Here is a 6,934-nt window from a genome sequence, read left to right as displayed (position 1 = left end):
CTTTACTACTCGACCAAATGTTGACGTCTGTGTATTTCTCTGGTAAAGGTTTATTTGCATCATCGCCATAGGTATATGTGCACATCTCCATATCACTGTATGAACTACAGGTATTCCATTTAAATTTAAAACAAGTCCTGGGGCATTGTGTGATGTCACTGACAAAGTTTCATTCAAATGAACTGCAATTGAGTAAAATAATGACCCTTAACACTAAGAAATTTGATTAAGGTAAATGTTTAACACATATCCATATTACTACAGGTATTAAATTATAACTTCAAATGTGTTTGGGGTCATCTTCTGATGTCACTGACCAATTTCTATAACTCTGACCTGCAATTTAGCAGAATATTTGTTCTCCAAAAGAACATGATCAATAAAAGGGAAAAAAATTGTGCTCTTGTTTTTATGAAAATCATCTTAAAGATTTTTTTAAACTTTTCTTTTGAAAAACAATGAAATCCTAACAAAATCCAAGCACATTTATTGTTTCATAGTTAAAAAAAATGTGTGTCCAGATGCAATTGTATACTGTTTATAAAGAAACTGATTGTAACCTAGTCCTTTGATATTAATTATTGAAATAAAGACATAGATACTTTATTTGGATGATAGAAGCAGTTTCCTTAGTAACCTTAATTTTTTATGAAACTTTTTTTTTACCCTTTTAATTATATCACTCTCAACTAGTTTTTGTATATTGATATAATGTGTAAGAATGAAGTGAACTGTTCATATAATGACATTATTCTTGAAATGAAGTGCAATAAACATCAAAAGGTTTCAATTTCTCGTCCTATTTTTTGATCTGCAGAGAGTTCATATATATTCATACATATTCAAACATATAGTTGAAAATAATGTATATTGGTTTGTCTGATACTATAGTTACTAAATGAAATATTGTCACAAAAACGAAAAGAATGTTATGCAAGTCATTTAGTCTCTGCACAATAAGCAGAAATGATGATTCAAAGCACTATACATTTACAGTCACTTCTGAGTTTTATTCAGTAATTCTAAAATATGATTCTATTATCATTATGCGTTTCAATATATATGACTATATTTGCTACATTCTAAATAAATAAACTGTTTGATTGAAAGCCATTAATACGTTGTACATGTTACTACATGATGTATGTATAATGTACTAGAATAATCACATCTCTAGGCAGTCATTTATCGGTATACTTTTAAATGCTTTGATGTGGCATGGCCAGTGTGCAATTAAACAATTATTTGCTTCCTTAGCATGTGGAAGGCGTGCAGACTTAGCATAACAAGGCTATTGTAAAGCAATATGGTCCCCTACCGGCTCCGCCATTGTCAGAAATTACACCATATAAAAAAAATTGGTTGCCATAGCAACCACAATTTTTGACGTAGGAACAAAATGAAATGACGTGCATAATGTCCATATTGCCATCCATCCATGTTGCAAGTTTCATGAAAAAATATTAAGAACTTTTAAAGTTAGCGCAGGATCCAGAAAAGTGTGCAGGATCCACCATTTTCAGCAGTATTTCTAGTCTATTTGTTACCATAGTAACCATAATTCTTGATGTAGGAACAAAATTAAATGATGTGCATAATCTCCATATTGCCATCTGTCCATGTATCAAGTTTCATGAAAAAATGTGAAGAACTTTAAAAGTTATCGCAGGATCCAGAAAAGTGTGACGGACAGACGGACACACAGAGCGAAAACCTTAAGTCCCCTCCGGTGAAACCGGTAGGGGACAATAACACTCATATGATACCACTTTTTCCTTTCTGTAATTGTTGGATGAAAATAATTCAGGTTGTCAATAAAAAAACATTTTACTTCTGCTTCAAACGAATTTTACCAAAGCAACCGCATTAACACTTGTTTTATTTGAAGAGCAAAAAGTCTTTAGATGAATAAGAATTTTATATAAACTTGTCTTGCAATAGTTAATCAAGGAGACCAGTCGTCAACTTGCTGGAGTAACCCCTAAAATATCTATATTATATAAGGACGTGTATAAAATGGTCTATACTGGATTTACATTTTGTATGGTTGCTCTTTGTTGGGGGGGGGGGGGGGGGCGTATAGATTAGTCTATTTCGTCATTCCAATTGTCCGTGGTATTTTGTTGCCTTCAGTGTTGAAACTTTACACACGAAAACCAGCCTTCCAAACTGGAGCAAGTCCATATAATGTACTCAACATAACCAGCGTGTTTGCCTTTTTAAACGAACAAAAAGTTCACATTCTTTAAATTGGGTCATATGTTACTAAAAAGTAACAATAGTGCTTCAATTAATAGAATTATGCAATTTGATGATACTTTATTATGTACTTGCAAATTGACAGTAGAAGTGATCATTGACAAAATGTCAAAAAATCAGATAATAGTGGGGTATTTAGTGAAAAGTAAAAAAAAACAACTGTTATTTATTATAAATCCATAATTGAATGCAATTGTCAATTGAATTATAATTGATTGAACTTGGAAATAGATTGATGGAATAATCATCAAGCAGGTTTGAAAGTGGTTTGCTTTAGTTATAAACAAAACAATTCAAGCAATATGTAAAACAAGAAAGACATAAATAATTGAGCCAGTTTAATGGACATCTAAGCTTCATCCATGTGCCCAAAATATTGCCAAAGATTAAACTGTGCAGTCCCACATGCTTATCAAAATTGACACTTTCTTCTTTTAATGAATTTTGTTTTTCAAAGGAAGTCTTTTATATACAAATATTCAGTCTCAGCAGACAGTTTTTATCCCTAATAAGCTGCAGCGGACTTAACAGGCTAATCTCCAACTATACTTTACATGCATCAAACCTGGTTTTCACAGAGACCTCCGTTGTATTTACCAATTACCCTAAAATTTATAGAAACAAAAGCTACATTCATCTTACAAAACACTCATAATCACTATTTATTTCCTATATTTATGCACATACAAGTGTAATACAAGTATAATTAATACGGTAACTATATTTTAGTGTCATACTTTTAAACAATTTCACTTCACTCACTAAGGACAAATAAATAATACAGTTGACTCCTTGGATCCTATTGTTATTTTCAAACATGGCTTATATATCATTAAAACAAAATTAACGTTCATAAAGATTTGACAAAAAATTGACTTTTCAAGTGTTAAAAGGCTTTATTTTATTTGAACAAGTGACCAAAATCAATCTAAGACAAGATTTCATTTGGGCATATGTTCTTCAAAGAATGTGTCTTTTAGAGTGTAACAAGGCTTTATTACGGCCATATGAGAAAAGTTGTCCCGCAGAGTTTCATGAAGATCGGACAAAAATGTGGCATCTTGATTATTAACACGATAAATGTTAAACCTTACAGTGCTGGAACCGAATTTTTAAGGCCTTTGCACACAGTTTGGATCCAGATGAGACGCCACAGAACGTGGCGTCTCATCTGGATCCAAACTGTTTGCTATTCTGATAGTATTCTTTGAAAAAAATCGAAGAAAATGCTAATTTTAGTAATTCAGCAGATGACATTTTAGCAGATGACAAATTACCCAGCATGCAAAGGGTTAACCATACACAACACATGATTTATATGCCGTACAAAAGGCAATCATACAAGTTCACAATGAGCACATTGTTCTTAGATGAGCTAATAAAATATACATTATAATTTAAGATTTGCTTTATTGTCACTAAGATGTGAGAAACGTTATATTGTTTGGGTTCTAAATAACCAAGGCACAATTACTTGTGATTTAATGGCAATAAATATTGGATGTAAGTTTTTTACTGGCATAGAAAAAATAGTTATAGTTTGATACATGACAAACAAAGACGATTCTACACAGGACACAAAACACATTATTGTTGTAAAATAACAAAATCAACAACAAGAAAAAATAAGTCTTAAAAATAAACAATACATATTAACTTAAAAAGCAAAGAATGTTAGCAGATCATGTCATCAAAATAATTGCAGCTTGTTGCACTTTAAAATAAAAGAGAGCAAAAATAGGACAACTGCTTAATTCATGTTTGTGAAGTATCGTTAAGCCTGGCACATATAAGAGAGCCTTAACACACAGCCATTGAAAGAAAAGACTGGAGTCATTATATTAAAACTTAAAACACATATATAAAGCAAAAAATATAAACACATACACATTACACTCATGGCTATAGTTTTTCCCATACATCTGACTGAACAAATTCCGCTTCTGTTTGTGACAGAATGGTTAAACACATTAATGCTAGCTATTTATTGTGCAATACAAAAGTGAATGCTGGTAAAATTTTACTTAACTTTTTTTCACATTTAAAGTATACTTATAGTACAAGCACAGTTTTTTCTTAACCCATTTATGCCTAGCGTCTAGAAAAAAGGCCTTGGCAAACAGCGTAGACCCAGATAAGGCGCTGCATGATGTGGAGTCTCATCAGGGTCTGCACTGTTTCCTTAAAGCAATTTCTGTAAGAAATATTCTAAATATAGAAATAAATATACTAGACATCCCTAATTTTGGAAATAAATTGATCCAATTTAAAAGGATGGGAGACTCCAGTAGGTTAATGTCAGCAAAAATAGTCGCATGTATAGAACGTATGACTGGTATCCCGAAAACGGGTGTTTCCCGCCAAGATAAGGACATATGGCATGCATGATTGCGTATCCGGTAAAACCTCTGTTATTAGACAAAAATCATAATCACAGAAACTAACAAAAACAAGAGGGTCATGATGGCCCTAAATCGCTCACCTGACTAACCTTGCTACAGCAACTTAAATTCTATCATACCCATATACAATCCCAAGCCCGATTTCATTAATTAATACATTCTGACAAAATTTCATTAAGACATGATGAAAACTGTGATCTCTTTCATCTACACAAGGTTTTACTAGAATTGGCCCGGTGACCTAATTTTGACCCCAGATGACCCATATACGATCCAAAATCAGATATTATTAAGATAAACATTCTGACCAAATTTCATAAACATCTGATGAAAACTGTGACCTCTATTGTCTACACAAGGTTTTTATATTATTTGACCTAGTGACCTAGACTTTGACCCCAGATGACCTAAATACAACCCAACCCAGATTTCATCAAGATAAACATTCTGACCAAATTTCATAAAGATTGGATGAAAACTGTGACCTCTATTGTCTACACAAGTTTTTTTCTATTATTTGACCTAGTGACCTAGTTTTTGACCCCAGATGACCCAAATACAATCCCAACCCAGATTTGATTAAGATAAACATTCTGACTAAATTTCATAAAGATTGGATGAAAACTATGACCTCTATTGTCTACACAAGGTTTGTATATTATTTGACCTAGTGACCTAGTTTTTGACCCCTGATGACCCAAATACAATCCCAACCCAGATTCATCAAGATAAACATTCTAACCAAATTTAATAAAGATTGGATGAAAACTGTGACTTCTATTGTCTACACAAGGTTTTTATATAATTCGACCTAGTGACCTAGTTTTTGACCCCTGATGACCCAAATACAATCCCAACCCAGATTCATCAAGATAAACATTCTGACCAAATTTCATAAAGATTGGATGAAAACTGTAGCCTCTTCTGTCTACACAAACAAATTGTTGACGGAAACACGCACGCACAACGGACGCCGGACATCACCAGTCAAATAAGCTCACCATGTCACTTCGTGACAGGTGAGCTAAAAATGGATGTTCAGTTGTTTTACATTTTATAAAAGGGTATTGCAGATCTTGTAAATAACTTTTGTGACAAACAACTTAATAAAGTAATTAAAAGGAGTTTGAAAAAAAGTATAGATTTGATGTACGAGATCAAAGTTATTTAGATAGCGCTAAGAAATGCATAAAGTCATCTTTATTTTCTAAAGGTTTTGTTTTTGGTCGCCCCAGATCTTTCCTGGCCCCTGTTCTTGTCTTGATTTCTAGCAGCACTGGTCCTTTTGCAGCCCTTAACTTTGCAATTCCTTTTATTACCTCCTCTTGAGTAATGGCTGAAAATGCCTGTAACAGTAGTAAAAAAAATACAGCTTGTACATGTAACAGGGGAATAATAGGCTGCTAATTAGTGTCTCATAAATCATGATGTTATACAAAGCCTAATATGTAGAAGAGGCATAACGTTTGTAACTTAAGACATACAAATTACATGCACTGCTTCATATCATACACAACTACAGAACCATTCCTTACACTTGCAGACAAGTTTCACGGTGTAGATGCATATCGGTGGCCTCTCTGTCAAAATGCTGCCTCACTGTTCATTCTCGGCTGCCTCTTTGTTATAAACATGAAAGATACATATGCATGCCAAATATCAAGTTGCTATCTTCAATATTGCAAAAGTTATTGCAAATGTTAAAGTTGGCGCGAACCAACCAACAGACCAACAGAACAACCAACCAACAGACAGGGCAAAAACAATATGTCCCCCACTATAGTGGTGGGGGACATAAAAATGGATGGTCGTTATTCACAAAACAGATAAGAAAATTTAAAATTAAAACCCGTAAACACATTTGTGCATCAAAAGCGGTGCATATATCCAGCTACAGGTTTACAGTATTTTGCAGGTCCAAACACTTATCACAAACTCTATCGAAGATGGAATGATGACGAGGGTGGTGGAACAATCGTGAAAACATGCCATTTTGATGACTTTTTAACATAGCTTTTCCGTAATATGTCAAATATCTAATGTCATTGATATCATCTTTATGATCAAAACTTTAATGTACGCTATATAGGAATTTTTCGTCAATTTTACATAAAAAATGCCTACTTTCGCTTTCGTTGTGGCACGGAAAGCCTCTCGATCGACTCACTTTTCTGGCACGGGCAGCCTAGTTGTCGATTAACATTATTATTTTTCTAAGTAAAATGAGTTAAACACTTGTTAAATGTATTGATATTAAAAACTTAAATGTCAGA

The 6,934-nt window shown here is 33.2% G+C and overlaps 1 long non-coding RNA gene across 1 annotated transcript; it reads right to left on the bottom strand.

Annotated features, from left to right (window-relative positions):
- Window positions 1-2,412: 2,412 nt before the first annotated feature.
- Window positions 2,413-5,620, bottom strand: LOC127877582 (uncharacterized). Its single transcript, XR_008048487.1, has 2 exons — window positions 5,481-5,620; window positions 2,413-5,336 (listed from the first exon to the last, which is right to left on the bottom strand). It is a non-coding gene; the product is annotated as an uncharacterized LOC127877582 (long non-coding RNA).
- Window positions 5,621-6,934: the final 1,314 nt, after the last annotated feature.

The sequence above is a fragment of the Dreissena polymorpha genome, chromosome 4 (genome assembly GCF_020536995.1).
Source record: "Dreissena polymorpha isolate Duluth1 chromosome 4, UMN_Dpol_1.0, whole genome shotgun sequence".
Taxonomy (NCBI): Eukaryota; Metazoa; Mollusca; class Bivalvia; order Myida; family Dreissenidae; genus Dreissena; species Dreissena polymorpha.
This window is presented reverse-complemented; position numbering and strand designations above follow the sequence as displayed.